Raw genomic sequence first — 10,103 nt, 5'->3', positions numbered from 1 at the left:
GGGCTCCGCCGCTGCCCGAGCCCAACCTGCAAAGTGCCCGCTCCGGTGCTTAAGGAAAAGGAGGGGGATGGTGGAGATTATCATCTCTATGGTACAGAGCACTGTTTACAAGTTTCTTTATTTAATGAAAAACAAAATAATCCACCTGGTACACAGAGCACAGTTTTATGAGCTCTGTGGGGGAAGAGAGCATTTCGTAGCTTCGAATCACAACTTACAGCCAACAATTACAGTTCAGATTACATTTTCCTTTCATCTCAAATATCTGGATTTTGAAAAGCTTCCTTTCTTTTCCGAGCACCTTTCTTTCTGCCTGGCCTTTTGCTGTCTCTTTTAAAGATTTTTATCCTTCTTGTTACCACATACACATTTGTGTTTGTTACAGGTTTGCTTCAGCAAGCAAAGCTGAAGCAGGAGCCCAAGGAAAGACAGAGAGAACGGCTAGGTCCGCTTGCCTTTTCAATACCTTATTGTTAGCGACTCAAATCAGATTTGCAACAGCCCCGCTGTTTGTGCCAGAGGCAGCTGGGGGCCTGTTCCCACTCTGGAGTAGCCAATTCTCCCTGGCTCAGAGGCAATTATTCCAGGCAAGGATTCTTCTTTCCTCAACAAAGCTGCCCTTTAGCTAAACCCGGGCTGTTTCACCGCATGGGCGGCTGCCCATTGCAACGCACAAAATACCGCTTGCTCTCCTTCCTGTAGCAATCTTCCCTTACAATCAATAATTGCCTTTTGTTACTCGGAGCACTCATAGCCATGCGATAGTCATAACTGATTTATGAGCACTACAGGCAGACTGCGAGAAAAACACACCTTTTAAGAGTTGGGCTCTGCTTGTCTGCAGAAATGCTGGAAGGGAGGAGTCAATCTCTGCTGCTCTAACTTAGCCAAGACAATCTTAAAGCAATGAAGACAGTGCTGTCCCTCAGAGGTGTTGGATATGATTGTGTTGGGGAGAAGCTAAAGAAAAGGGGATAAATGGTCTAGGAACAGCCACTCAGTAAGTAAAGAATTGGGGTGGCTGGAAAGGCACAGGTGCATAGACCTAGAGCCTCCCCAACATTTACCCAGAGCACATTTTCTCTAAAACCCAGGTTTTCAGGTTTAAAAACTAAATATCCGTCTCCTCTGGCTTGAGAGATGGTCCGCAGCATAATCAACTGACACACTCACTGTGTTTACTCTGCAAACAGACTGAAACAATAGCACTAAGAAAAATAAAAAACTTCCTCATCACCCCCATCCCTGTAATCAGCTTTGTGGGAGGTTAACAGTCAGACCTAATTATCATGATTTAACATAGTCACTCATTTCAAAGATTATATCCAAAGCAGTCAGCCAAAACAACTGTGCTCTCTTTAAGAAAACTTCTCTATTAATTAAGGTCGTTAGGATGGGAGGGAGGGTTTCTCTTAAGAAATGAGACTTGTGTGTGCACACACATTCCCTTTCCTTTTCCATGACTACTGACCCTCCTGAACAATTTCAGCCAAATGTGACAGAGGGGTAGCAAAGTCCCCGGTAACCAGAGGAGAGAAATACTTTATATTTTAATATATGCCAAGAAAAGCCAACCTCTTGAGCAAGGCTCTGCACAGGTAAGCTCCCCTGGTCCCATCAGGCACCCTTCCATGCCGGGGCACGCCGAGCTGTTCCAGCTGTGTAACTGATGACAGGAGGCAGCTGCTTGGAGGAGAGTGACTCTGGTGGCACCTGGACCACGTGGAAGACAAAGGGTGACACCTACAAGAAACTAAGCGTTCCCACTGGAGAGAGCTGCTCTGAATGCCCCACCTGTGAGAAAAGCCTCAGTTGGGGCCTGCAATTAGCAACACATCTTATCAAAAGCTGCAAATCCATCAATGACCACATTCACGGAGAACCACTCACTTAAGGAAGGAAGATGGGTCAAGATTGCACGTGGAAGACTCTCATTCAACCTGGCCAGCAATACCGGCAAATATCCGCTGTAGCCCCAGGCACATCTAAAATAGCCTGCCAAGGAGCAAAGAACAAGCCCAACCCTGACCACGCCCATTCCTCACTCGGGCTAGCCCACCGCCCCTCTATGTGGTAGTCAGGGTGTGAGCTAAGCAGCACACAGCTCGGGAGGGACGTGCCTGCACAAGCTGAAAGCACACCATTATTTTACCATGGAGATACAGCTTAACAATTGAGGATACTTTGTGCCAAAAAAAGTACATGTTTCCTCTCAAGCTATCAGTTAAGCTTCTAATGAACGCAAAATGTTTCAGTTGTGTTATGTTAAACAGCAGTAGGGGGTTATGTATCTTAATTTATAGGTGTGTGAGGATGAAAGGTATTTTCTGAGGAATGGTCTATCTTAGGAGCTAGATTGCCCTGACACTTGAGTGTTTACGTCAAGACTAAACTTCAGATGGCCTTTATTTTGCAAAATCTTTCTTTTCCCCCAACTGTTTAGTAGAGATTTTCTTGTTTGTACCACCTTACATAATTTGTGTACTTTCCTCGTAAGAAAAGATATACGTAAGATTTATTTTCCAGACTTATACCAGTTATGGGGATTTCTGCATCTGGTAAACTAATATTTTTGAACTTATTTAAAATTAAGATTATGGAATTTTATAAAACCCTATACAAGTGTAGTGTACAAATAGAGATGTCCAAAACTCTGCTCATTTTGTTTCATTTCAGTTACTGCAGTACAACATAAGTTGGAGAGGTACATTGTACTTAATGTCAATGAATTATCTGAATGGAAAGGGCTGGCCTTTCAAGCTCTTCTTCAGATTAGAGATAATGAACTTTCAACAGCCAGCACTTGGGGCCATAAAATCCTACTGCAGGCAAATTCTCACCCAACTTGATGCAATTTGTGAATTAGCTTACACAGAATCAGAAATACCCATTAACACATTCATGAACAATGGTGAAAGGCTGCAGCTTTGTGATCAGAGCTTGCTTTTTATTCAGAAACAAGATGTGCTCCCTGACAGACTCTCTCTCAGCCAAATTGGACGCTCAAGAGCTTTCTGTTGAATTTGCAAAGTTCATGCAGTCCTCAACCTCTTTGCTAAATTTGCCATTGAGCATAAAGCAGACCGATGCAACCATGCTGCATCAAGTACAGCTGCATCCTACTCTCCTCCATCATATGCTCAGCATTACATCCTGATCCGGTTGGTGCTAGTGGGGAAGAAAGTCTCATCCTGCCTGCCCCCCAACTTTTGCCTTCCCCAGGAAATTCACCCCTGAAACACAAAGCAGACTGTTAAACCGCCAAGGTGGGCATCCAGCCCAAGTATTTTCTAAGGCTTTTTTTAATGCTTTTTTGGACATTACATTTGTTCTTTCAACAAATTTAGAAAAAAACAAATAAATTGTAAGAATCGAGGTGTTCCATGCATATCCCTGCAGACTTCTTTGCCCTCTGATAATGCATTAGGACTTCCCCCTCCCTGCAAAGGCTAGGTGCCAGATGGGAACACAGCAAGCAATGTGTGTGAGGCAGCAGGAAAATGGGAGGAATCCCTGTTCCCAGGTTTCAGCCCAGGCCTGAGCCTGCTTGTTCTTATGCCTGTGAGACAGAAGCGCCAAGCACATCTGCGCAGCATCCTCTGCTAACTGTCCCTTCGGGAGAGGAGATGGGAGGCTTTGGTCCATACAGCTGTTATAAAGCACACAGAAATTTTAGCACCAAATGACTGGAAAAGGCAAGACAGACTCATGTCATCCTGGCTCCCAGCCAGCACATTAAGGCCATGGGATACTCATCATAAGCTCCTTTTTTGTTGAATGATAAGAAAGTGCACAGGGCAACTGTCTGCAATTGGGAAACCCTGGGAGAAATACAAACCCTAAAACAAGACGCTAGCCAAAGGGACTACTTTTTATGTTGCATGCAGACATGCACCACACGCCATGTTGCATCATGGGTTTCTGATCCCTTAATTGTCCAGATCAGAGACCTGGCTGAAGTATGCTGTGACTCAGTGTGCCATGGGAAGAACACATGCCTGCTTAGTCTTTCCTCCAGTGCAAAGTAAGATGGGGAACTTCAAGAACGCCTGCATTTGGTATGACAAAATGTATAGGAGCACGCTCCAGCCACATCCAAGAGCTGGAAAAAGAGCTGAAGCTCCCAGTTCAGTTTTGACATAGCTAAGGAGGGCAGAGTGTGATCATTTACAAGTGTTTCAGTAGCTCTAACGCCCTTTCCAAATTTAGATTACACTTACACAATTCTCAGTTCAGCTGTAAGGCTACTATAAAACAGATTTAGAATAGATGGGCATATAATTTGTCTTACAACTAACGTACATACATATGAATTCATAGGCACAAACTGAACTACTATGACCATTTAAAAAGCAGCTAAGGACAGATCCCACAGAAGCTCGATAAGTTAACAAACTTTAGATTCCAGATCATAAATTTTTGTCTGTGTTCATTATACAAAGAAGTATAAATCAAAGCTAGCCCTAGTGCTTGAAACCATTTGTTTTAAAGATTCTAAGGTTGGCCCAAATTTACTACCCTCAGCATACTGCTTTGCCTAGACATCAAATTAAAAAAAAAAAACCACATGGGTGACTCACTGCAAGTTTTGATTTATTTAGTTAAAAAAAAAAAGAGTTTAGACTCCTCAGGATTTATTGCCAAAAGTATAATTAAAAAGTCAGCAACATTGTTGTTTCAATTAGATAATAGTGTTCCGTTAAAACTACAAAGGAGCATAAATGTTTAACGAACAGGAAAATTATGGCCCATGTGTCTTGGTATTTTGTCTTTCATAGCCGACAATCAAATTGTTCCCAGAAGCATGAACAGGTCTCCAAAATGCACTTAGCCCAATCCAGTGAGAATATAAATATACAAATGACTTGAGTGTGAAGGAAAATCAAAGCATTTTGACCACCAGGAAACTAGAAGATAAGATGCCCTCTGGCCCAGCCAGCAGTCCATACCAAGGAAAAAACTCCCATTAAAGTGGCTGAGTAATTTTGCCTACTAATGAACACAGGTTTGGGACTCTTGCAATTTTGGGACAATTATTCTTTTTGAGAGCAAAACAAATCTCAACAAGATTAAACATGTTAAATGATTAAAAGAAATTATTTTACTTATACAAAACACTCTGAGAGGAAGTAAAATAATATATTGAGAACAAAAACAGCAAATGGCAAAATAGACTAGTTCAACAATTAGATGCCTACTAGAAGTTTTATTTGTTTTTGCTCAGAACCAAAATAACTTGAGCATGTAATAGTGATTAAAAAGATTAAAACAAATAGGTGATTCATTAACATTGACAGAAAATTATTATTAAGTATGCCAAAGTGGAGGTACAAAAAAGAAATCTAACACAAGGATTAAATACATACAGCAAATGCCTACCAAGGACTAGTTCAAGTAGGTAATTACTCACCCTGACACAGACTTTTTATACCTATGATTTCGGAGACCTTTTTTGCTTCACTTATAATTAAATATTATTTCTACCAATCTTTTTTTATTAGTGCAGTAAGTAGCCTGTTGCCTTTTTTTTTTTTAAAAAAAACAGAAAACAGTCTCCAAAGAAAGGCAGGTTTCAGCATATTTGTAAAAAAAAAAAAGCACATCTCAAAAAATGAGGATACTATGGAGCTCACAACATTACTGCAGTAGCTAACATTGTTGATCAGAATTAGCAATTACTTAGCAGCTTCGGATCAGGCCATGCTCCGTTTTGCTAAGAAGTGTACTTCCGGTGTGCACAGCACCCAAGGTTGTTCTAGCTGACTTGAAGCAGCCAGCAATAGGGTTTAAAATTAAAAACAGGTCATGACAAGGCTTCCCAGACCTGCTGCAGTTTAACCTGACCCTTGATCCTGTAGCCCTTGTTCATTCATTGCTTCCGTGGAGTTAATGGAAATGGAATAGTTACTGCACTGATAGCACTGATTGCTGTTTTTTCAGAATATGAAATCTTTTACACAGTGTGAAGGAAAACATGAATTCAACAACTGAGCAATCCCGGGAGTCAAGATTTCCCACAAATATTTTTAAAAAGCAAGCACACAAAACCAAAAATATACTTTACAGAACAACTAAAATACAGAATTATGGAAGATGCCATTATCTCCCACTATTAGGAAAATTAACAAATCTACAGATATATGTAATCTTCGAGGCTGGAGACATATTCTCAAGCTACAGGTATGTTGCAATATTTGACTTCTCCACAGTTCACATGCACTTAATGTGGTTTCCTTGGTTAAATATTTCATAAGCAACAGTTCTCTTATTTATGAAGTTAGTACTATCGAAAAAGAATAGGACAGTGTCCCGGTATACTAGAATGTCTGAACTAATTACTTATCTTCTTTTAATTAGCTACTACTGTCCTAATCACTGATTAAAAAGCTAATGAAGATTCATCCCAGGATGAATTCCTAGATCAGTATTTGAAAATGCTATTTGTGTGTGTGTGTGTATGTGTGTATAAAAAAGGGCAGCTTAATTGGCTGCTCCATAACCATGGGAAAAAAATACTTAAGGTAACCATCAGTGGTCTGCAGTGGATTAATATTTGTGAAAATATTTGACAACCAATGTCAACCGGTATAATATCATTTCCCCTTCAGATGTCCCTGCCAGAATGAGAATGATGATGTCCCTGCTGACCCTTCCACAGGGAAGAGGTTATGTGATCATTAAGATCAAGTAAGTGGCCTGGGAAAATCCCCTCCCTCCTGTTCTGCTTTGATCTTCAGTCTGGTCTCAAACTTCAGCACCAGAGAGACAGCAGTGTTACAGAGAGACGTAACCATTTGATACCCTCACTCCTCTCAGTTAAGCTCATGGTTGCAAGTTCTATGAGATTCTGCACACTGACTTTCCACCTTCCCTGCACAGAGATGGTTTTCTGGGGAACATCCATGACAGCATGTTTGACATTTGAAAAGTGCAAGCACTAAACACCTCTAATTCCTGTTTCTCCATTCATTCCCAGATGAGAATTAATGTCAATGGATGCGCTATCCAGACACTCAGCAGTGGAAAAAGAAAAAAAAAGAGTAGTCTGTGACTTAACTGCCCCTCAACATCTGCTGATCGGAAGCATGTTTGGCCCTCAAAGAAAAAATTAAGAACAACTCACAGAATCACACTGTAAACCATAAATACCCTTTGTTGTTACAGTACTAGGTGCTTAAGTTAAATATGATGAAGGCAGTATCTACATTTACATGCTGAGGAAGAAATAGGAAACCAGGGCAAAATTACTCTGTGAAGAGTCCAAGATCAACTTCTGCCACAGACACTACCAAGTAGCAAGCTGGATGTGAACATGCCTCCACTGACACACAGGAGCAGGTCTGAACCCATTCCCACCTCCAGGCTCGCTCTCCCCTCAGTTATTTACCCACAAGCACATGCTCAGCTGCAGACCCAGGCTGCCCCAAGTCCTCCTTAATGTGGTCAGTCTGAGCATGCCCCAGCCCTGTCTACCTGGTGTCCCGAGTAACTCTTGCGCATACTGGGGGTGTTGGGAGCCTGACCAGCCTGACGGATGGGCAGTCATGCGGCTGGCCGGCTAGCAAGACAGCCACAGCGACCAGCACGCTCAGGCCTGCTACCAAGCCTGCTCTTTGTGCAACTGCAGTCCCAGCCTAGGTGGGACTCACGACTTTACACAACACCAGGAGCGGCAGGGACACAACTGTGGCATTTACCAGGCAGATCCCAAGTGGTTGTACAACTGCTGCTCCTCGTTCACAGAAGTACTGGCAATCTCTAAAACCCTGTTAAGTCTCACAAGTATTGAGGTCACCGGTTAGCTTCACTAATGCACTAGAGCCATTAATGTGGAGTTCTGCGGTGACAATTTTTTTCTGTATACTACAGTAAGAGCAACTTTTCAGCCTATAAATGCAGAAGTGAACCCTGGAATCATCTTTACATCCTGCAAAGGGGATGCTCCCTTCTCCCTGCCCTATGCCGTCTGGCCTCTGTTCAATCCCCAGGGTCCCCTCGTGATGGCTCTGGGAATTGGATGGTAACAGAAGCAGCTGCGTGGACCTCCAAAACGTTCATAGAGAGGTAGGGACACACATTTCCTTCTATAGAGGTTCTAGTTTGAGCAGTTCTGTCTTTAACACCTGCCATTGGCTTGCATCCCCTCTGCATACGAAGAACCCAGACTGATGAAAAGCGGATGTTAAAAATAACCTCCAAGAGGAGATCAGGCTCCTCTCAACCCAACACTCCCCTGAGCCAGTTCTCTAGCTGCACAAACAGCTTTACTGACACAGCTGAGAGGGTCGAATGGAGGCAGGAACAAGTGGCCACAGCCTGCTTAAGTCGGTACTACCTCAGAAAAATGCATGTGAAATCATGCCTTATCTCTTCTGACCCATAGGAGTTTGTGGAAGCAAGCAGGCAAGACCCAGCTTAGGCACAAAGACTAAAGGGAAAGACAGGGAGATACGCACACTATCTTAAGGATAATCTCCCCTTCCAAGCTTCTCAGTTAGCATTAGAATCAAACGACTTGTTCTTTAGCATTTTCACCTGACTGTCCACCTTCCTCCCTTAAAGCTGATGGTGCGGGTAGCACTACAGCAAACCCTGTCCCTGCTTCTCCCTCCAAAGAGGGACACTGCAGGCAGCCCTGCAGAGCCATTGTGCAGCGGGATGTACCACCTCTCCAGAAAAACCAGCAAATCCCACCGAAGGATGAGACAGGAACATATTTTTCCACGCTTTCTATATCCCCTCAGCTGCTTAGTCCTCTACATCAGCACTTTACTAGCACAAACCCCACAAAAACATGTCCAATGACACCGACAAATTAACTGACCTCGAAATAATGAGCTTCCCTCTCCAGTTTTGCCTGTAGGGAAGATCTGTTTTTAAGTAAAAGAAAGGCCATGTGGAGGAGAATAATGTTGTACTCTCTGGATTAGGTTTTAATTGGATATAATTAGAGTCTAAAACCAAAACAAAACAAAAACCCAAAAACAAACAAACAAACAAAAAAAACCAAAACCCTTCCCATGCAAACTCCCCCCACCAGTCTAATATCTCATTCCACCTGGTCATCTTTCTGAAAACAAATGTATTTGTCTTCTCATGTTACACTTGTGTATAGAGAGCCCAGGGGATTTCTTTACTTTTTATTTCCTTTTCAAACTTTTACCTACCACCTATGAATTTTCTAAACACCTTAACCAGAAACAGATCACAGGCATACCTGCAACCAGGGAAGTGCTGTTACTTGAGGGTATGTGCTCTGCAGTGCTCTTACGTTCCTCACAGTGGTAACAGCAGCAGCACTACACAGAGCAGGGGATGAAGGGCATTAATGCTCCAGTCTCTGTAGTTTAACGAGTCTCAGTAGTTTACACCTATGCCATACTGTTCCTGTTGGGAAGGAAGGATAGTCCTGTAGCTTAGTAGCATCCTAGACCTAGAGGGGAACCATTTTTGCCCTAGCTTTTACAGTCTTACAAAAGTTAGAGTTCCACTGCACTGTTTTTCAGTTTCAAAGCTGACTGTGGTACAAAGTTGCTCCTTCTCCCCGCCCCCCATATTCCCCTCCCGCTGCCGTTAACGGCGCTTGATCTGCGGCAGCCTAGTTTCTGACCCTTTGCTGAAACTACTGGCAACTAGACTCGGCCAGGGAATAACGTGCAGTTCTGGAACTGCCCATTGCTTTGGGATGCCCTCGATCACTGCTTCTTGACAGGCCTCAGCTCTTTCGCAGTTAATCTGGTTCCCCTCCCAATTCAATGACTGCTCTTTCAGCTGCTCCTCCCTGCCTCACCGGCATCCCGCAGGGTTCTGTCCTTATTCCCTTCCTTGCACTTAAATAATTTACTGCTCTTATCTGGCCACCTAAGGCATCAGTTCCCATCCCCACTCAGATGAACTCCCATACTCCACTGTTCCCAACTCCTACCACAATCAGTTTAATTTCACATCAGTAACTACCTTCGCACTATCCCACTGTCAGCTGACGTTTGAAAAGGCCAGAACTAAAATTATTTTTTTAATCTTTCTTCTCTGAACCGTCCCGTCTCTTCCCTATCAGGGCAGCCAACCCTGTTTTCTTTTGTCGGATAATCTCTTTCTTTCAC

The sequence above is a fragment of the Fulmarus glacialis genome, unplaced genomic scaffold, assembly GCF_000690835.1.
Source record: "Fulmarus glacialis isolate BGI_N327 unplaced genomic scaffold, ASM69083v1 scaffold1104, whole genome shotgun sequence".
Taxonomy (NCBI): domain Eukaryota; kingdom Metazoa; phylum Chordata; class Aves; order Procellariiformes; family Procellariidae; genus Fulmarus; species Fulmarus glacialis.
The sequence above is the reverse complement of the archived record's forward strand: the minus strand, read 5'-3'. Positions refer to the sequence as shown.